The sequence below is a fragment of the Lemur catta genome, chromosome 1 (assembly GCF_020740605.2).
Source record: "Lemur catta isolate mLemCat1 chromosome 1, mLemCat1.pri, whole genome shotgun sequence".
Taxonomy (NCBI): domain Eukaryota; kingdom Metazoa; phylum Chordata; class Mammalia; order Primates; family Lemuridae; genus Lemur; species Lemur catta.
The window spans coordinates 246,992,754-247,016,617 of NC_059128.1; positions in this window are offsets into that span (position 1 = coordinate 246,992,754).

Genomic DNA, 23,864 nt, shown 5'->3' on the forward strand with positions numbered 1-23,864 from the left:
TATACCCACTTTTCCTTAGCTGTAAAATTCTTCCTATATTATTGTGTTGTTAGTCATAACCCATTGTGGATTTTATATTTTGTGATAGTAATTTAATCTGTTATAGCATAAGCAGGTTCAATTTGTTTACTTCAGTGACCTACTATGCTTGAGTGTTAAACAAAAAAAAAAGAAAAAGAAAAAAGAAAAACAACCACCAAGTTCCTTATGAGGGTTTTAAGCCAAATTCCCTCTGTCCAGATGGCTCCTGCTACCAAGCCAGGAAAATGTAGAGCCTCTCTACTTCCTGCTGATTTGTTTATAGTGGCCCTTGATTGCTATTAACGATCCCCAGCTGTAGCAGCTACCTAGCCCCTGTCTCCTTTCCATCTCTTGCACCCTCATTAACCCCTTGGGGTTGGTTCCAGCCTCTCTGCTGTTTCTTCCTAACTTCTTCGCAAAGGAAACGAAACTTTAGAGACCTTCGTAGAGAACTGGAAAAACAAAAATAATGAGATAATTCTAGGCAGGGCTTCTTCAACTTACATTTTTCTTAATTTCATACTTCAAATGCAAACTTACCCATGTTTCATTTTAATCACTTTTTAAAGAATGAATTTCTGAAGCATTTAAAAATATAAGACTCCTGCATATGTCTATCTCTATCCATGTCAGGTTGTTCTGGAGAGTTATTTTAGGCATAGTTTTGTAAATTCTGTAAGGTTTTTCATTACTTGAAGACTTGACTACCACCTCCCACTCTGTCTTTGTACTTGTCATTTATTTTAGGTATTCAAGACATAAACAAAAACATACTGTTGGCCAATTACCATTATGCTCAGAAATGGAATATTTTTGTAGTCTCTGTTTGAATTAGGTAGAATGTTCTGTAAAGGAAAAAAAAAAAGATGGAATAAAGAAGCAGCTCAACTTTCATCCTTTTAACACCTAGGTAGAACATGAAGCAGATATGGTGCCATGAATTAAAGTGAAGTAAATTAAAGTGTCTTTTGTCTTTGGTTTTATCTTCTTTTTTATTCTTTTCTCTCTTCCTGCCTTTAGATATTGAGCTGAAAATTCCTCTGAAGATTTTTCATGTGCCTCTTGGTCTTTTAGTAGGGCACTTGGTAATAAGCTAACATCCATGGAACTGTTCTAATTGTCAGGTGCTGTGCCGTGCATTAGCTCTTATCTCTTAAAAAACCCTTTGAGTCAGAGTTTTAAATCCTTGCCATTTACAGAGGGAGATACTGAGAATGAGAGATTGGGTGTAAACATCATTTACACAGTGCATCCTTAAGAGTAACGAATACAATATCTAGCCATTTTTCTCCAAGCAAAAGCTCTGAAGCTAAAGAAACTGAGAGAGAAGACTTTGCAACCATTGCCGTAGAGGAAAAAATTTGTGAACTTGGACCAGGGAGCAAGCTGTTATTAGAGGCAGAAAAGTCTTGAGGTCTATCCATAGGAGCAGCCGTGGAGCAGCTCATTGGATTAAACAGATTCAATAATCTTATCACTTTTGTTTTCTAAGAGAGGATTAGAAAAGATTGCTTTTGTTTTCCTCCCTGGATGGTAGGGAGAAATCCTCACATAATAGGAATAAGGAAGATACACTTTAAAATAAAATGACTTAAAATTTCTCTGATAAACTTAAAATACCATAAATTAAATTTAAAATGCTGTAAATTAACGTGTATTGGTAACAGGTCTCATAATCTGGCCTACTCAGTTATTTTAGAATGTGTGAGCAATTTTTCTAGTGTTTTGTGACCCAGTTCTTCAAGGGAGTTGCTTTTAAATTGCACTAAAATTCAGGCAACATTGACAGATTTTATTTTAGATCATAAATTATTTGGGGGTTACTTTTGCCACCTGGCCTTTCCCCTCTTTTTTTTTTTTCTTCTTCTTTTTATTTTTAGCTTTATATTCTCTTACTAATCGTGTCTCTGTTTAAAAATAAGCATAATCAAATAGTGTGCGGTTAGGACTTGACCGATGAAACCCTGTCTCCAGGAGGCATGTTTTGTTTGTGGGAGCATGGGATTGCTGAACTAATTCCCCTGGTACAAATACACTATCCAAGGCAGCACATTACAATGTGTTTTAAGTGAACAGATACATTCCAAAATCAAATTAGGACTTGGGGAATTGCCCACATTTAACCAAATAACCAGCTGTGCAATTGCTAAGACACAATTGATCTACTACAGTATTTGAGAATCCTGGAGGGTCACTTAGTTCAATACTCAGATGGCTACCAGCAGGGCGGGAGGCTCTGCAGGCCCAGCAGTGACTGATATTGGTCATTACTGGAGATGATCAAAAAGGCTGACTCGGCCTCTTTGAATCCAGCTCCCACTCCGTTGACATATCCCTCCCCTCAATTCCCAGCCCCTGTAAATTTCCTCCCTAAATTTTAGCTAAGGAAAAGTTTTCTGGTATATATTTTTTCTCTCTTCATTTGATTTCTTTCTCCTAGATAGAAATGACAAAATTAAACAGACTTATAATGGAGAATCAGGGTTTGTATCAAAGTGAAAATAAGAATTTTAGGCAAAAATATTTTTGTCTTCTGCTGTCTCTTCCTTTCATGTTTTATTAGTCCATCCTCCATGCCTTAGTCAAATTTACTTTGTTTAATTGATGATTTGGCAGCCCTAAAGTCTGTATTCACCTTTTTCCTTGTAGACGGAAATAGAACTCTTACACAAATCTTAGATTTCATTGTTTTATTTTCTTTGTTTTTTTCTGTGTTGTCTCTCTCTAGTTTTTCACTCAATTCTATTTTAATGAGTTATTCCTGGTGAATGAAATATTGTTCTGGTTTCTATATATTTTTTTCTTGCCAGTACTGTAGATAAAATAACTAATTAATTTATTAAAGAGAGTCATGCACTCCAGTCCAAATTGTAAGAGCATATTTTCAAACTATTTAGGATAGGACTGGTATAAAATGTTGAGTTGTTAGTCCTTTGTTTTTTAGATAAGGGCTCTTAGAGCAAAATGAAAACTGTTTCCTCCTGGCTACATAGCATTTTGAGTTTCAAAAGCATTTTGAAACACTGATTTGAAACATGCTTAAGAAATGTAATTTTGATTCAAATAAAAACATTTATTCTTTTTTTTTTTTTTTTTTTTTTTTTGAGACAGAGTCTCGCTCTGTTGCCAGGACTAGAGTGCCATGGCAGCATCAGCCTAGCTCACAGCAACCTCAAACTCCTGGGCTCAGGCAATTCTCCTGCCTCAGCCTCCTGAGTAGCTGGGACTACAGGCATGTGCCACCATGCCCAGCTAATTTTTTCTATATATATTTTTAGTTGTCCATATACTTTCTTTCCATTTTTAGTAGAGATGGGGTCTTGCTCTTGCTCAGGCTAGTCTCAAACTCCTGAGCTCAAGTGATCCTCCCGCCTCGGCCTCCCAGAGTGCTAGGATTACAGGTGTAAAAACATTTATTCTTTGAAAGAATAGTTTAGGGCTGAAATTTCACATTTTATGATGAGATACAATCCCAAAAGGAGTCAATTAAGATTATTATTTTGCTTAGATAGATAGTAATTATAGCAGAAAATGTCAAAAATTTTAGCTCTGGAGAGCCTAGAGTTTCATGCAAAGCAGTGTTAACATGTAAAAGGGTCTAGGAACCTCAAGATAGAAGGAAAATAAAACTATCAAGTGGACAGAAGCTTTTTTAAAAAAATAAATTTTATTATCTATATTTAAAGTATACAACATGATGTTATGGGATTCATATAGATAGTAAAATGCTTACTATAGTGAAACAAATTAACATATCTATTATCTCACATAGTTACCCGACCCCCCTCCCCACACACACACTGCCTTTTTGGTTTTTGTAGCAAAAGCAGATAAAATCTACTCATTTTGCAGGAATCTGAAGAACAGTAGTTTTATTAATTGTAGTTCTCATGTTGTAATTAGATCTCTAGACATGTTCATCCTACATATCTACTATTTTGTAATTTCTAAACTATATCTCCTTATTTCCCCTCTTTCTCCCAAGATTTTTTCCTCTGGATTTGCTTTAATGGAGTAAAACACTGTTCCAAGAGGCAAAAAAACTTGTTTTGGTACTATCTCTCCACTATCTAGTCATGAGATTCAGTTTCTAATCACTAAGTCATTTACAAGTAATTTCCGTGGTCCCTTTCTGTTCTAAGGTTCTATGAATTCTAGGAATAGTGACCTAGAAATTGTTTAATAAGAAGTTGTGAGTACAACCAACCAATCCAACCACAGACATCAATGTTTTCAAACTCAAGACTGACTCTTAGGAATTTCTATCATCAGAGCCTGAGCTTTGGAGCCAAAAAAAGAATCTTACTGATGATGCCAGAATGTTACATTTGAATGATGAGATTCCAATGCATCTTGAACTCTGAATTTCAGGGCAAATTCTTTTTTAGTTTAGTTTTATCTTGTTTTATGGCTTTGGTATTTCAAAACGCAGCCTCTTTCTTCAATGATTTGTGTGAGAAACAAGGACTAGTGGATGCCTACGTTGTATTCCAAATATTTTCAAGTTAGACTTCTTCTATCTCTCACCACTAAGAAGTACAAGGAACTGTCAGGATGCATATATCTATAGCAACTTTCATTACTTGGATTAAAAATCCGTTGTCTGCTTCTTCATGAAAAAATAGTGTAATTTAAATTTGCAAGGTCACTAGAATGCTTAGCATCTAGGGTAAATTTGCAGTCTTGTGCTAGTTGATTCCCTTTGTACAGGGAAGAATATTATATATATTGAAATGATTGCTTTCTCATAACATCTAGCACAGATAACCAGCACTTACAGAACACCAGTAAATGTCTGATGAATCTAATTGAGTTAAATTGTCCTATGATAATAGGTGGTGGATAGGTAATAATTATGTTCATTCACCAAGCCAAACTACATTAGTTCTGCTATTTTGGGAAGAGGTAGGCCTCTTTCTATAAACTTGCTTTTAAATTTGAGATCTAATTCTAGGCCAAATTCTAGGTTGATGCCTTAGACTAGTTTAACTCATAATGTTAACCTCAAGTACAACTGATAACTGTTTAAATATGATATTCTCTTCAGAAACAAGATTTTGACACTTGCCTTCTGCTACTTAGCTCTTTTCTGATAAATTTGGCTTCTCTCTGCCACCTAAGACTAATTATTTCAGTTAGCTATTTGAATAGACCACGACCACAAAACTAATCCAACCCCTTCAGCCCAAATATATTAACAAATATATATGCAAGGTTTCTGGGTAAGGATTAGAATAATCAAATAAGAAAGAGAACAAGTCTGGCAGTGACTGGAGATAGGGAACAAAGTTGGCTAAAAAAGGCAGCAGTGAATGTTGACTAAAAAGTCTGGTTTCCAGTCACCAGGCAAGAAAGGTGTGGGAAGAAGAGATGCCATTAAATATGTCAAGGCCAGGTATATAGAAGGTAGAATATATCATGGATGGATGAAGGACAACCATGTTTACAAATTATGGCAAGAAAATGATGGCTAAAATCAGAAAGTCAAAATTAAAACATGAGAAAGTACTTAGTTTCACTGATGACTGGAATATATGAAGCCACATGTCCTTAACAAAAATAGAGTGATAACATAGCTTGTTGCTAAAATCAATTATAGGTAGAAAATATCATTAATCTTTTTATGACTGAATATAACTAGATTTGCATTATAAATTTGTTAGTATGTATTACAGAAAAGTATAAGACATTTCTGCAAATTGTGTCAAGGATTACATTACTGAGAAAGCAAAATTATGATTAGCCATGCTAAAATAAAACCCCCCCTCCATGTTTAATTAGATCACTTTAGATATTGGTATGATTTGCATTGTAGTCCACACAGCCTTCCAAGTGTTGATTTTAAAAGTTTGGCTATAATTTGGTGTTTTTATTTATTTTTGTCTGGTTAGTGTTTGTATTTTCCTTATTTCTGGTTATCTTCTTTTGTTGGTGGAACATCAGTAATAATTGGAATTGGTTTGTGGTCTGAATTGGGAAGAATTTCCATTTTCTACTTGGTATTTGCCAACCTTTTATTGTAAAATAAAAGCTCTACTTTCAACCTATGAACAGCCTTAGGAAATGGGAGTTTAGTGCTACGAATTAGGTCATTTATTTATTTGCAATTAGTATTCTTCTCTCAATTATACAATGTTCACAGTCAACTACTTTGCTAAATTAATTCCTTTTGTTCCTTCAAATTGTATTTCCTTTAAACATGTTCCCAGCGGTAAGAAAATCTGGAAGTAAGAAATATGATCTATGATGTCAATGATAAGGCTTCATTTTATCACATTACAATGTTAAGCACACACACACACACACACACACACACACACACACAAATACATTATCCCTAGCATTGCTATTGTTACATTAGTCAAGTTCTTTAATACTCCAGGAAAAAGGAAGGCCCACAGGATTTACCTTTGGCAAAGGAAGCTTATTAAGTTTACATAGATATACTGGGTTGAAAGTTGCAAGATTAGGAAATATTATATTCCTTTTGGAAAAATGAAAAAAAACTATTAAAATATTATCTAGGATATATTAGGAATGTGAAACATCTTTTCATTTAACATTTATATTTCTAAATTTATATTTTTTTAAATAAGAGGATTTGATTGGCTTGGTTGGTCATCTTTCAATATGGAGCAACTTTATTGGGTAGAATTTCAGGCTGAAGTTCTTCAGAGATAGTTGGCTTCCCTTTTCACCTGCTCCAGTATTTCATTTTATTTTGTTTTGTTTTGTTTTGTTTTTGACTAGTGTACTGAGTGTGCTGCAATCAGTTGCAGCCAAAGGACTGAGGCTGGTTTCACTCAATATATTTTAGAAAGCACTGTACACAGAAAAGGACCAGTTCCAGCCATTTTCCTTAAGAGAAAACTGTGGGTTTGGCAGTCATCTCAGATTACATGGATCTCCCTTCAGCATGTCCAGTAAAAATACCATTTTCCATTAAGGAAAGATCATCTTTCTCAATCTTTCTTAAATCACTTCACTTAATTAATTTTCTTATTTAAATTAGTTAGAAAATGTGGTGGGAGTGGAAGGATTCAGGGAAAATTGTTCTGTGTTAAAGTACTGAAATCTAAATATTTTCTTTTTAAGAGAATAATTTCCAATTCAGAACTTTTTTCCTTGAAATCACACACATTAAATTTGTGTGTATTGTGTCTATAAAGGAGTTGGTAGGTATTGTTTTATAAAAGCTAAAATTTCAGGGCTCATTATATCTGCGATCTGTAAGCTTAGGTGTGAAATGCCTGAAGTATAGAAATCAGGACTTGCCAGAGACTTGTGAATTTCAGATGACAGCTCATGAGTTGAGAGTCTAGAGAAAGAAACCTTCTCTAAGTTTAGAGTTCAGTTTTATGAATATAAATAAAAACAGTGCCTATTCTTTTTTGTTTTTAACAAGATATTCGTAGGGAATAGAACAAGTGTAAACTCCTGGATTTCCTCCCAGCAATTTTTGCTTTTTTAATGGAATATGTTATGAGGCAGTTAGCAGGAAACAACTGACACACTACATTTTGGGGTAAGGTAGGCAGTAAAACAGTAAGTGGAAAGAGAGAAGCTCCTTAGATAATTCACCAGTCTCATAAAACTGAATTCTGCAGAGAGCTGTCTGATTCACTTGTCACATCCTGGAAGAGTTGCGGCATGCTCTGGGAGGAAGTTTCTAGCAAGTTTAAAAGAGGGTTTTGACACACAAGCCACAAAAGGTATGGGGCTTAACACTTCCACTTACAGTCACACCAAATTAAAAACAGAGGACTAGACAGAGGTAGCTTGGCAACTCTTGGCAGGAACAAGAGGTTAATTATCGAACTTCTCTGGCCACCTGCACACATATTTACATTTTGAGAAAAACAGTAAGTTGTATTATTTTGATGACTACAGGAAAAATGCACTCATGTTTATAGCATGTGGGAATAAGCTAATGTTTATGGCATGCTTATTATGTATATCATACTATGTGATAGTGCTTTTTCTATATTTCTTACAATCCTCAACACCTTTTGTGTTGAGTCTTATCCATTTCCATAGATAAGATATAGGTCCTGAGAGATTAACTGATTTAATTAAGTCCCTCAGGTAGCAAAAAGTCTATCCATCTGGAATGGGGACCCAAACTGAATGATTTAAAACCTAAGGTGCTTTCAGGGACCTGGTAAAAATTATTTACTATTGTTCTAGGAGCAATGAGAAGCTTCCACATGGAGTTATTGTGGAGAACTGCTCACTAATTAAAAGGGTATTAAATAACTAGTAAATAAAAATTAAGTGCCTCTTTTATTTGTTCAACAACACCTGCCTTGAGACAGTGCCATGGGTATTTGGTGTAAGGCAGAATAAAATAGGAACAAATAAGTCACAGTATCTACTTCCAGTAAGCTTACTGCTTAGGAGGACAGATGGTTATATGAACGAAAATTACAACATCATATAAAAGGAGGTAAAACATGGGAGCCTCAGATAAGAGTGCAACAAATTTCACCTGATATTATTTATTTAAATGTGTTGTTAGTATCTTTTTATTGAGGTAAACTTTATACACAACAACATGTACAGACCTCAAATGTACCATTTAATGAATTTTAATAAACGTGTGTAACCAATACCCCAAACAGGACATAAGACATTTTCACTATCCTGGAAAGTCCTCTTGTGGCCCATTGCAATGGTAACCATTATTCTTATTTTCATTATGATAGAATTTCAACTTGAACTTCAAACACACACAATCACTCAGTATTCTTTTTTTCTTGGTCTAACTTCTTTCTCTTAACAGTGTTTTGAAGACTTATGCATGCTATTTATTGTATCTATCTTTCCTTCTTTTATTGCAGACTAGTATTCCATTGTATAAATCCACCACAATTTGCTTATACATTCTTCTGTTGATGGTTATTTTGGTTGTCTCCAGTTTTTTCTGCCTGTTGTTATTCAATATCCAACTCCTTAACTTGAGCAATGGTCTCCAAATATTTTTTGTTATACTATTCATTCATTCATCCATTCAATATACAAATACCATTATCATTAACCAATATCTCAAGGCACCATGTACATGGAGGGTGAGATATTTTTGTTACAGGCAGTGGACAGATGGTTATATTTTTAATAGTCTTCTGATAATTTTAGGTTTTTTGTTGATTTCTTGTCGAATTTGGCTAGACTTTCATTGATTTTGCAAAGTGTGACCAGTGTGACCAGTATGTAAAATAAGTGTGGCCAGTGAGGCTCTCATACTAGAGATGAATAATAATGTAAGCTCTAGCTTTTTTTTTTTTTTTTAGCTTAATGGTACACTATTAGTATTATCTTCAGTCCTTGGTTTAATTGTAAGGAGTGTTGTAAGCCACTTGCCCATTTTATGGAGATGGAGATTTACTTTAGTTGAAACTGGAAAAATACAATTTGTAAATTCACTTGATTAAAATTAAGTAATGCAATCTATAAATTAATTTTCTGGTGCAAATGTAGACTGTGACATGCATCAATAAGATGAATGAAAATGCATAAATTTACCTCTGTCCTATTTCTCCTAGATGTTCCACTCTTTCCTTAGGACATCCTGAATTCTTTAGGTGACATGAATATCTGATATATACATCACCTTAATGGAGACACTAATGTCAATCTATATTAAAATCCTCTAAAGGTTTATTACTTCTTTCTTTTTCTCTTTTAAAGAGAAAAAGTATAGATAATTAGGAGTGCAATATTTTCTACAGTCAGTACAGTGCATTAGCTTCCTTGCACTCTAGGGTATATGCACCACACTTTGGAGACTTCTACTTTAGAGCATGGAGTAGTGGAAAAATTATGGACCAGCTAGCAGTGAAAATACTATTTTCTAATTATATCATACACACTGACTACCTTTACAATATCATACCAGTCACTCCATATTTTTGGAGCTTATTTGCAAGATAAGGCATTTGGACTAAATACCTCTAAGGTCCCCCTGGATCTAACATTGCACGATGGTGAATTCCTTGTCTCCGTTTTCTTCACCGTCTCAGGAGACCCATCTTTTCCTAATGTAATCTCCCTCTTATTACAGTGATGCCCTCAGTGGACTTTAAGACAATATTATGGGTTGAATTAGTCACTCACATATCTTTTTTCCCTTAAAGTCAAACAAAATGTCTTGTTCTACAAAGCCAGTAGACGTCTGCCAAAAACAGTATGTAGGAGTCTAAGATGGCCAAATCCAGGGCCACCCAATTGGGGAAATCCTGAGACAAGTGTCCAAAAGTCAAGGATGAAAGAAAGAAGACAGATTTGTACAGCATATTCTCACTGTCATAGAAAGAGTTGGCACTAACTGTAGAGCACTCAGAAGCAGGTGTAGCCACAGCAGGGAGAAGTTTTATCTCATTTTTTTTTTTTGACCAAAGCTTAGTTCTCTTTCTGATACTAACTAGTAACTAGCTATTTATCTGACTACTAATCTTAATGAGGAAGTTCAGCATATGTTGGAAGATTATTATAATAGTTGGCAATTTAGAGTATTTTGAATCTGGTCATCATGTTACTATTGGATATCTGAATTATTAACTTTAAGAAAGTAGGATATCCACTCAATGCATTTAAGGAAAACTTAAAACAGGAAGAGAAGAGTGAAGTAAGACTTAGGAAGGAAACTGGGTTAGAGTTTGTTCAGATTGAATGGCAGGCTGGAATGTTCAGGCTTCATTTTGTAGCTAATGGGGAGCCACTGATTCTTTTTGAATAGGGTTGGACCTAGTTGCAAACTATGTTTTAGAAAAAAAGATTTCTGATTATGTTTAAGATGAAATGTAGGCCGGGCGTGGTGGCTCATGCCTGTAATCCTAGCACTCTGGGAGGCTGAGGCGGGAGGATCACTCGAGGTCAGGAGTTCGAGACCAGCCTGAGCAAAAGCGATACCCCATCTCTACTAAAAAATAGAAAGAAATGATCTGGACAGCTAAAAATATACAAAAAAAATTAGCCGGGCATGGTGGCGCATGGCTGTAGTCCCAGCTACTCGGGAGGCTGAAGCAGAAGGATTGCTTGAGCCCAGGAGTTTGAGGTTGTTGTGAGCTGGGCTGACTCCATGGCACTCTAGCCTGGGCAACAGAGTGAGACTCTGTCTCAAAAAAAAGATGAAATGTAGGAATTAAAAATGGAAGCAAGAAAGCTAGAGGAGAGCAGAAATGTAGTGATGGGAATATGTGGAATGGAAAAATCCACATAGGTCTAGAGGGAAAAAAGTATTAATATATACAAATTGGTGACTGATGGAATATAACAAAAGAGAATGTTTCAAAGATAATACTTAAATAGTTTCAAAATAATTTCCTCTGATATGAATGGCATTATTATAAATATATATGTATTTATAAATCTTATATGTGTATGATGTATATGCATGCACATATTTTTTATCACTTAAATTCAACCAAAGCTAAATTTCCTGAAGGGGAATTATCCTTTTTCAGCAAAAGAACCATGAAGAATATACTAATGAAAAACATGAAGGTTTGCTCTCAATGTATTCTTTCCACCCCCTCTGGCAGTGATATAATGAGGAGCTATTAGTATTTTAGTTGTAACCAGCTACTCATGCAAACTACATTAATTTTGTTGAAAATGGTCATTAGGAAAGTTAATTATTTTTAAAGTGTTAACTGATTATTGTGTAAGTACTATGTGTTCACTAATTATTATTCCTTTCCATTAATTATCTATAATTACTTAATTCCTAAAAGCAGATGATTCTTGTTTTATGATGCTGATCAGTTCTGTTAATTTGGTTTACCAGATAATCCTTTGTACTAATGTAGAACCATACACTTGAGTGTTCAGAGTAATTTGATAAACATTAACTTGTTAATCCTAATGACTTCTTGGTATCAAAACGAAAAACTCCTTTCTTGCTAGCTTGTGTCTTATAGTCTCCATCAAGTTGACAATTGAATAATATCTGAATAAACAAAATAACGAAACCATATATAACACTTGATAATTCATGATAATTAGCCTATTTCCCCCAATGGGGGAAGTAAAATAAATCATACCCGAGATATGGAATTATTCTACTTATCCTGTAAATATGGAAATTTTAAAAATCACAATTTTAGTATAAAGAAGAAATAAGTAAATATAGACAAACATTATTATAAATCACATAGAGGGAGCCTTCGTTATATATATATATCTTTTGTCTACATGCACAAACCTGAATTTATTTGCAGATTGATCTAATTTTGGGACACAGTCTGATACAATTTACTGTTCCTTATAGATATAAACAAATGTTGTATGAAACAATTTAATGCTGTATTATTTAAAAAATAGTATTTTTTTCTATTGTCAGCATATTTGTCTTTGGTAGTTCCTCCTAAATATTAAAATTATGGGTTTGTGTGTCATTAAATTCTGTTACTCAAAACAGCATGTTGCATTTTTTTCTTATACTCTAATCCCACTGATTTATAATTTCAATTCTGATTATAATTTCAACTCTATTTGCAAGTATTTCTTTTCTCTCAAGATACTACCATCAACTTTTTATATAATCGGCACTTAGAAGAAAATGCTTAGGAAAGCAGAATAGTGAACAATTCACCATGAAATAGAATAAAGTGGTTTGGCTTTATATTTTTAGTCATTGTAGTATATTAGGACACATTTCAAAGATCATTTCAGGCTGAGTGCAGTGGTTCATGTCTGTAATCCTAGTACTCTGGGAGGCCAAGGCAGGAAAATCACTTGAGGTCAGGAGTTTGAGACCAGCCTGAATAAGAGTGAGACCCCATCTCTACCAAAAATAGAAAAAAAATTAGGTGGGCACTCAGCTACTCAGGAGACTGAGGCAGGAGGATCTCTTGAGCCCAGGAATTTGAGGTTGCAGTGAGCTATGATGATGCCACTGCACTCTCCCTGGGGTAACAGAGTGAGAGTCTGTCTCAAAAAAAAAAAAAAAAAAAAATCATTTCATACCTTTCTGATAAGTACAGTAGGGTAAGATACAACTATATAAATACAGGAATTTTATATAAATGAGTGGTTGAATTTAATCTTAGACCAAATGAGCAAAGGAAGTATTTTATGCATCAAGAAACATTTCAATTGCAAAACTTATAAATTAAAAATGCACTGTTCTCATTTGTCAGGGTCAATAAATCTGAATGTTACTTGTTGCCACATAAGAAAGTCACCTTGCTTAAGTTAAAAGAATAGCATTCATCTTAAGAATATAAGCTGTTCCAGTCCAATAAAAAGTAGCAGGTAAAAAGAAAGTGAAATAGTTTATTTTTTATACACAATCATATAATAAGCTTAGAATGAACATGAAAAACCAAACTATTTGGTGTAGTAGAAAGTGCATTAGCTAAAATGATGTTTGTTTGAAAGTGTTTTTCTAATTTCAATGCTCTCTACTATTCCAATTTATTTTATTGTTATTGTAAATCATTAGACATGGGTTCTAATCCCACTTTGGCAAACTAATTAGCAGTGAGATCTTGGGCAAGTGTTTCATCTTCTCTTGACCTAAATCTGCTTCACTCTAAAGTAATATAATTAAAATGGATAATCTCTAAGGTCTCTTCAAATTTAAAAATGCTTTTTTATTAAAGTTCAAATACATATGTGGCAGCTCAGATGTGTTAAAAACCACATGATTATGTGAATTAAGAACTCTAGACTCAGATCCATTTAAAAATGATCTACAGGTATTAAATTTTTTTAACTCTGTAAATTTCTGTAAATTTAGGTACAGTTCTTTATTCACATTGATCTTCTTCATAAAATGTAGACACGTGTGAGTGATTTGCCATCTACACTTTAAAAAGTTAGATTCTCTAATTTTAGTGATTATATCTAGTGAGATTAGTTTTCTAAAATGACGAACATTTTACTTCCCAACTGTATTTGCTAATATTACTTTTTATTTGTCACTATATAGCAGAACATATTTCAATGAAGAATACAAACTTATGTATGTATACTATGGATGTGACTGGATTTCATAGACCTAGCATGATTTTCCTAGACTCATAATTATCATTAGAGAAATATCTGTAAAACATAACAGAATTTTGTCTTTTTATCCTTTACATAGTTTGAGAAAAATGAATATCTATTATTTTCTATATGAAGTTACCTATCATTTGATATGTTGAAGGTCTCTATTTTCCAGACAGATAACTAAATAAGGGAATTTTCCAGGGACAAACACAGTAGCTTGAAAATTAAATCACATCCATTCAGTTAAGAGAAAATGAAGATAGTATTCTTCTCCCACCTTTCTGTTACTTTCTAGCTAACACCTACTTAAAATGTATGGTAAATACTTAAAACTTAATGATATTTATTACATTAATTTGTTCTCATTTGTATTTTTATACACCCCCCTAACCTTTAAAGCCCAGCAACTGATTCCTAGATACCTTTCTTTAAAGGCAAATGGGATAGTCTCCATATTATAATAGGACTCCAAATTTCTTCATTTAAAATTACCAAATGAATGAGAAAAGAGGAAGATGTCTCATATATAATACAGATGCATTTTTCAGGAAAGGGAGGTAAGATAAAGACATGATTTGTATTTGGAGAAACAGAGTTAATGAAAACTTTACAAATATCACTTTTTCTCTTTGTGATTGTACTCTTTAAAGCCTTTTGGGGAATATGGTATTATTTCCATATTCTTGGTAATAGAATGGAAGCTTAGACTGATAAGGTGGCAGAGCCGATGCAAACTTCTGGAGAGGAGGAAAGCTTATGAGAAAACAGTTCCACTTTCTTTTTATTTTTTAATTTTGAGCAAAATTAGAAGTTTCAAAGGCACATGATCATGGTAGAATTGCCACAGGCTGAGGGAATTAGCTCCCAAAAAGTATAGTGGTACCGTTAGTATAAGTAAGAGTGACCTGTGTCTTTAATCAGAAATGAGAGATTATTTGTGCCTTTGCTAAGACAGCTTGGTGTGGGTCAATCAAAACTAATCCATTTGAATAATTACTCTTAGTCAATCAAAGCAAGATCATCTATGACTTGAAAATAATTTTTATAGCAGAATCTTTTTTTGCCTTCAAAAATACCTTACTCAGAACTCCAAACTATAGGACAGATAAAAGTGAGGTTTTATTTGTATAAATTTACTTTATAATTAACTTCATATTTGTTATGTTTGCTTGTTGTAAAGTCAACATTCAGAACAATACCCAGTCCACAATACATGTAAATATAACTACCCTAATTAAAGGCAGAGCTTTCAGGATAAAAAAACAAAACCATCTATATGTTGTCTTCAATGAAACTCACTATGGATATAAAGATGTAGCTATATTAAAAGTTACAGAATAGAAAAGAGGTTATATGTAAACATTAAACATAAGGAAGTTGGTGTGATTATATTAATATCAGAAAATTGACTTTAGAACAAAGAATATTTCCAGGGATAAAGAAAAATATTACATAATGATAAAGGGATCACTTCATCAAGAAGACATAAGAATTTCGAATATGAATATACCTAATAATAGAGCTTCAAAATATGAAATCCAAAACTGGCAGAAGTGAAAAGATGAATAGACAAAGTTACAGTTAGCATTGAAGATCTCAATCCTCAATTTCTCACTGTTTTCACATGGCCTCTCCTCTCTGCACATGCGGTGTCTCCTCTTCTCCCTTAAAGGACACCAGTCCTATTAGAGTACAGCCACACATTTATGACCTCATTTAACCTTAGTTATCTCCTCAGAAGCTCTATCTCCAAATACACTCACATTGGGAGTTAGGGCTTTGATATATGAATATTGGGGTGACACAATTTATTCCATAACATTCCACTCTCTGGTCACCAATATTCATGTACCTCTCTAATGCAATACATTAGCCCTGTGATGGTTAATTTTATGTGTTAATTTAATTAGGCAAAGGGATGTGTAGATAGCCAGTAAAACATAATTTCTGGGTATGTCTGTGAGGGTGTTTTGGAAGAGATTACTATTTGCATTATTAGACTGAGTAAAGATCTACCCTCATCAATCCAATCCTTTGAGGGCCCATATAGAACAAAGACGCAGAGAAAAGATGAATTCTCTCTCTCTTTTACTTTTTCTTTTTCTTTCTCTCTCTTTTGTTGAGCTGAGACTCCATCTTTTTTTTTTTTTTTTTTTTTTTTGAGACAGTCTTGCTCTGCCCGGGCTAGAGTGAGTGCCGTGGCGTCAGCCTGGCTCACAGCAACCTCAAACTCCTGGGCTTAAGCGATCGTATTGCCTCAGCCTCCCAAGTAGCTGGGACTATAGGCATGTGCCACCATGCCTGGCTAATTTTTTGTATATATATATTTTTAGTTGGCCAGATAATGTCTTTCTATTTTTAGTAGAGACGGGGTCTCACTCTTGCTCAGGCTGGTCTCGAACTCCTGACCTCGAGCGATCCACCCGCCTTGGCCTCCCAGAGTGCTAGGATTACAGGCATGAGCCACCATGCCTGGAGACTCCATCTTCTTTCGCTCTTGGACATCAGAGCTCCTTGTTCTCTAGTCCTGAGACTGTGAGCAACATGCCTTCAGCCTCAGAGTGGGAGATATACCGTTGACTTCCCTGTTTCTCAAGACTTTGGACTTAGACTGAAAACCCATTCATTTTCCTGGTTGCAGATGGCATATCATGGGACTCCTCAGCCTTTATAATTCAGTGAGTAAATCTTCATAATAAAATCTCCACTTATATATGTCTATATCTATATTTTATTGGTTCTGTTTCTCTGGAGAACCTTGACTAATATATACCCCATCCCAATAGCCCCCAAAGTCTTAACCCATTCCAGCATACATCCCAAGTCCAAAGGCTCATCTAAATATCATCTAAATCAGGTATTGGTCAGATTCAAGATATAAGTCATCCTGGAGCAAAATTCCGCTTTAGCTGTGAACCTCTGAAAAGTTATGTGCTTCCAAAGTACAATGGTAGGACAGATGTAGGATAGACATTTCCATTCCAAAAGGTAGAAATCAGAAAGGAGTAATGAGTCCCAACCAAGTCCAAAACTAGTAAGGCAAGACTCAAAAATAATCTTCTTTGGCTCAATACTCTACCCTGTGTTCCCACTGGGCATCAGTGTCAACCCCATGGTCCCAGGTGGCAGTCTCACCCCTGTGGCTCTAGAGTGGTCTTGTCCTTGAGGCACTGGCTTACCTGCTGAATCCCTGGAGAAAACATCTTAGCCCCCTGAGCCTGCAGCAGTCCTGATAGTTTCTGAATCACCTTTAGCCTCATTCTTCCCTTTTCTTAAAGAAGCTGTTTGAAACTGGATAGCTCTATTGTCTTATTCTGTAGCTTTCCAGAAGTCTGACAGCCTTCCTCATTCCATCCCATTTTCTCTGCCCCCTATGGTCCCAGCTGGCAGTGTTTCTGTTGGTATAATCTCATCTTTATTTCTGGCTTTGGCTGAGATAGCCAATTAAATTCATGGATAATCTCTTTATGAAGTGATTGCCAGCTACACTCTTGCTATTCACTCCAGAACGCACTTTCTAATGTTTTGCAATGTGAATAGGTCGAGAAATTTCCAAATCTTAAAGTCCTGGTTCTTTTTTGTTTAACAATTCCTCCAATTTATCTCTTTTCTCTCTCATTTTACTATAAATAGTAAGGAGAAACCATGCTGCACCTTCAATACTTTGCATAGAAATCTCCTCCACTAAATATCATCCAAGTTTGTCACTCATGAGTGACAAGAGAACACAATTCAGCCAAGTTCTTTGCCACTTTATAATGTGAAAGTTGCAGATACCAGGATGAAATCACTTTTGTCAGACCCAGACCAAATAGGGCCAGGAAAGCACAAACGAGAGGAGGCTAATGCTTACATGCCTGAGATAAGAACTTTTTCAAAGAACTTTCTAAAAACCCCACTGGGCTTAGGGCTTCAATATATAAATATGGGGAAACACAATTCATTCCATAACAATAACAAATTCCCAACATTTAGTGGCTTAAAAACAAAACCAACATAGATTTAGCTCACAGATTTTCAGTTTGGGCAGGGCTCACTCAGTTCAGCTGGTCTCCTCTGCTCCACTCAATGTCAACAAGGGCAGCCAGTAGGCTAGGGGTTGCAGTCATTTACTCATAGGTCTAGCCGCTAATGCTGACAGTCATCTAGGATTGTAGGGGGTGCTGATAGCTGAATCCCTAGAAGTTTCATGTGATGGCTGGGCTTCAAAGTTGAGTGTTTCAAGAGACAGAGAAAGAGCCAAGCAAAAGCCACATCACCACCTATGACCTAGCTTCCAAAGTTACATGGCATCGCTCGTGTTACATTTTAATTCATAAAGTCCTAGTCACTTTCAAGTGGAAGGAAAATAGACTTTCCCTCTTGAGGGAGAATAGAAAAGATCTGAAAATATCACTGTGGAAGGAGAAATATTGCCGTGGCCATTTTTTGAAAATACAATTGGCCACATTATATATGGTGAACAAGGTTGAGGATTATAAATTGGTATCTTCTCTTTGGTTTACCACTAATCACATCTTCTCTTGCAGTTTTGTATCATAGCAAGTAATCAATCATAAATATTTTTCTCTTACTTCAGAATCACCAAAAAGACAAGGACAGAAGCCAACAGTTTATGCATGGTTCAGCATTTTGCAGATTTATTAGATGCCATTTATATTTAATCTAATACACCTACTTATAAAGAAAGGCAAGAGTTTTAGCACAGACAACAAAAGATTTATTTTTAACCTGAAAAGTGGCTGGATGTAAGAAACTGGAGGAGAACAGACAAGGAAGGTAAACTGCTTTGGAAAATATTTTGAAAGCAAACTAAATTCCCTAAATTATTCAATACCTGAGCATTATAGGTTGATTTTAACAATTGACTCAAGTGTGTTAAAAATAATTGCTTGAAATTAATATCTCAAGTATTTAATAATGAAATTAATAATACATTTATTACAATAACAAATTTAATAAAATATTTTGTTTTCATTTGGTTTTGAGCATTTATTATTTTAATTAATAGTTTCTGAAAAACTCCTTATTTTTGCATAGCTTGCTAGTTGCATATCATGTTACAATGGTCCTTTATTCCAGAACTTTGTTAGAGACCTTTACAAAGAAAATTAGAAACCCATTGTTAAATCTTCCTGCCTATTGTCTTCTTCTCCATCTTTCCCAGCCATTTCCTTTTGTTACTGTTTCCCTCAATCTCACTTTCTTCCTCACTTTTCTCTGATGGAGGTAAGGTAACATAGTAAGACATTCCTAAATGTTTGTCTGGTCTTGAGGACTTCCCAGGTCAGATGCTAGTTAGCTTGTGGTGGTTTACAAGGAAATACAAATTGGCATTTTGTGCCCTGACAGGATCTGGCTGTGTGTTTGTCTTCACTTTGGGGCCAGGCAGAAATGAGAAGCTAAGTTGTATTGAACCACACAATAATTCCGATGGGCATTAAATTTTAAGTTTGTCCAGATAAAAGATGAATTTGTGAATTACAGAGTACTGAATCTTTTGAATAAGAAGAAACATAAAATGAGATGCAATGCTGAAGTTTGGCCCACATTATTTTTCAAAGATATTCTTATTTTTGCATGTGACATACAATTATTTAGTTTAGACAAGTAAGTTCTTGGTGAAGAAGAGAAAAGGAAAAATTGAAGCAAAAATAAAATAAAGACAGCATTTTTAAAAGATAGCAACATGACAGTTTTAGAACAGGTGAAATGAATAAACTGCGTTATTAAAATAGAATAATACAATAATGTTAATGTATGAGATATTTATTTAGAATCTACAGAAACCTATCATTCCCCACTAGGTACTGTTTTGTGTATTGCTTTCCATGATAGAATGGCATGCAGACAAAATGCTGGAGTACGTTAAGGAGCAGACTGTTGCATGCCACCTGGATTTAAAAGAAAAGTTTATTCAACACTGAATTTTTCTCAGACTAAAAAGATAAATAAATAGATAAATAGATAACCACCAAGCTTATAAAGACAGGTTCTTATTTTAATTTGGAACAGTTCTACTCATAAAATTTGTCAACCAAAGCACACAAATTGAATCCTGTTTATTTTATTGCAATTAAGTCTTGAGTGGACATTTTCCACACTATCCCTTAAGAAATAAACAATAAGGTAAGTTACTTTTTACACTATTTATTTTCCCAATATGAAACTAATTAGTGAGCTCATTCTGTTAACAGCTGTCCCTGTTGTTCAGAATTTTTTTTAGGAAGATTAGGGTCAATGGATGGAAAATAGAACTTAAAAATCTAGTAATAATAATAGAAAACCCACAAAACATGTCTGAGGAATTAAGTAAAAACAATAAATAAGTCATTTTACAAGAGTTCAATGATCTTGAACTTCCTATTCCACTTATCCACATTGAGGTTGTGTTGGTTAGTGTCAGTGGGAAATCTTACCCTAAAATGGAAAAATATTATCAATGAGTCAACCTCAAAGGGTCCACAATGAGTTTGAATAAGTATTTTGAGTTCAAAAGTCTATTGGGATCTTAGTTAAACCTCCACAATCTGCTAGGGCAGACCAAAAATTTAGAGAGAACTGGCTTTTTTCCAGTATTGCCTCAGCATCTTCTGTTCCTATCAGAATGTTAATTTCTGAATTCCCTATGTCCCTTAAGTTTAATCTCTTTTCCATTTATGCTCAGTGGGTGTTCCTTCTTCATAGACTTAGTAATGTTGCAAGTAAATTTACATATTCAGAAGATATGCAGTGGTAGGAAAAAGGTGAAAATCTAAAGCCAAAGGGGTAAAACTTAAGAGTTTTAGAACCTCTGATTGCAAATGAGTATGAGAAACAAATGGGAAGAAAAAAGGTTAAGACTTTCCAAAATTCTACAAAAATGCATGGCAATAAGTAAAAACAATGTTAAGTTAGCTGGTTGCATATACTAAATGTCATTTGATTAGGTCTTTGTAAAAATAATTCAAGCTATTAGCTCTTTGGCTTGCACTGCCAAGCATAATTTATCCATTATCTGTTCATCATTAAATCAGAAAATTACATATAATGTATCTTAAGTAATTTTTTAAAAGTGATATGGGGATTGGAACTTCCTGAACATCAATATTCTTATTGCTGATCTTTTAGACTCTCCTCATCCTACACAAGCCAAATTTTAAAGTAGGCTCTCTTTTATCCCAGAGTAATTCTCTAACCATGACAACCCAAAACTCCATGCTAGTGTGTTCAGAGTTAAACAAATTAGGAAGATACGGGGAACAGAACTGGCTTTCTTATAATTCTATAACAAATTATTATTGGATATTCTGCTAACTTCTAATAAAATATATGTTTCAGGCAATAATCATTAATAGGTGATAAACATAATTAGATGAAAGATTGCTACAAGTATTCACAGGATGCCAAGATATCATCAAAGATTACTTGCTGGTCACTAAGGAAAAAAAGATGTAACTTTACAGAGGAGGGATAAGGCTGTCACCCTCTTAACTGAATGTTCAATGTTAACATCACTAACAGTGCAGACTTTGTGTGTCTTATTGTGATGCAGTGTGAGGTACACAGCATCACCTATAAAGTATTATGTCTCATACCGCAACGTGATGTTTAGTTCTTAATTGGCTACATGACATGTTTTAGAGTACTAGGAGAATTTCAGATGGAGTTAGTATTAAATGATGCAAAGAATTATTAAGTTTGTTAAGTGCAATAATGGTGTTTCTTCATGTACAAAAATATTATTTTTAAAAATTAGAGATAGTGATGTAGTTACCTATTTAGGGATGATGTGTCATGTTGTCTATATTTACTCTAAATTATTACATGTAAAATAGATTAAATAATATAGCAATTTCCAGTTGTTAATTGTGATGATGGATTCCCCAGAATCATTACTCAGGGTTCTCCAGAGAAACAGAACCAATAGGATGTGTGTATACATATATACATATTTACACATATGTACATGTACACACATGAATACATACACACACACACACACACACACACACAGGGAGAGAGAGAATGATTTATTTTAAGGGATTGGCTACCAAGGAAGGGCCAATGTTGCAGGTGATGTCTGAAGGCAATCTGCTGGCAGAATTCCTTCTTGCTTGGGGGAGGTCAGTCTTTTGTTCTATTCAGGCTCATTAGGTGAAGCCCATTTACATTATGGAGGACATTCTGCTTTACTCAAAGTTCATTAATTTTGAAATTATTATTATTTCTTTATTTCAAACTATTAAAGGGGTACAAATGTTTTTGTTATATGGATAACTTTTAGTGTGCCCATCGTCAGAATGCTTATTGTTCATTGTACTCAATAGGTATGATAGGTATGTTTTTACCCCTCACCTCCTCCCACCCTCCCCCCTTCTTGTTTTCCAATGTCCTTTATATCTCTTTGTGCCCATGTGTGCCCATCATTTTGCTCTTTATTTAGCAGTTATTAGAGAGTACATGTGGTGTTTGTTTTTCCATTCCTAAGATACTTCACTTAGGATGATGATATCCAGTTCCATCCAAGTTGCTGCAAAAGACATTATTTCATTCCTTTTTATAGCTGAGTGATACTCCATGGTATGTGTATTAGTACCACATTTTCTTTATCCACTCATGCATTCATGGGAACTTAGGTTGATTCCACATCTTTGCAATTATGAATTGTTTTGTGATAAACATTTGAGTACAGGTCTTTTTGATAAAATGACTTCTTTTCCTTTGGATAGATACACTGCAGTGCAATTGCTGGATTGAATGGTAGGTCTACATTTATTTCTTTCCAGAATCTCCATACTGTGTTCCATAGAGGTTGCACTAACAGAGCATAAGAGTTCCTATCTCTCTGCATCCATGCCAGCATCTGTTGTTTCTTGACTTTTTAATAATGGCCACAACCTGACAGGGGTAAGGTGGTACCTTGATGTGGTTTTAGTTTGCATTTTTCTGATGATTAGTGATGTTGAGCATTTTTTCATATATGCATTGGCCATTTGCCTATCTTTTGAAAATCTTCAAGTTCATGAATTTAAATGTTAATCTCACCCCAAAACCGTACTGTCAGAAACATCCAGAATGTTTTTTTTTTTTTTTTGAGACAGAGTCTCACTCTGTTGCCGGAGCTAGAGTGAGTGCCATGGCGTCAGCCCAGCTCACAGCAACCTCAAACTCCTGGGCTTAAGCAATCCTACTGCCTCAGCCTTCCAAGTAGCTGGGACTACAGGCATGCGCCACCATGCTCGGCTAATTTTTTCTATATATATTTTTAGTTGGCCAGATAATTTCTTTCTATTTTTAGTAGAGACGGGGTCTCGCTCTTGCTCAGGCTGGTCTCGAACTCCTGACCTCAAGCAATCCACCCGCCTCGGCCTCCCAGAGTGCTAGGATTACAGGCGTGAGTCACCGCGCCCGGCCCATCCAGAATGTTTGACCACATATCTGGACACTGTAGTTGAGCCAAGTCACAGCCAAATCACACATAAAATTAATCATCACAATGGGCATATGAAAATTTATTATATTATTTGATTAGGTCTTTGTAAAAATAATTCAAGCTATTAGCTCTTTGGCTTGCACTGCCAAGCATAATTTATCCATTATCTGTTCATCATTAAATCAGAAAATTACATATAATGTATCTTAAGTAATTTTTTAAAAGTGATATGGGGATTGGAACTTCCTGAACATCAATATTATTATTACTAGGATAAAAATCTTCAAAATACAAGGTTTTCAAAATATTTTAAAACTTACCTTGTGGGTATTTTTATTTCTGATGAAATGTAAACAAACAAAATATTTTGTTTCATTAGTTGTATGAAAAATTAAAACTAATTCTGAGAAGAATAGAGAAAAGTTTGTTATTA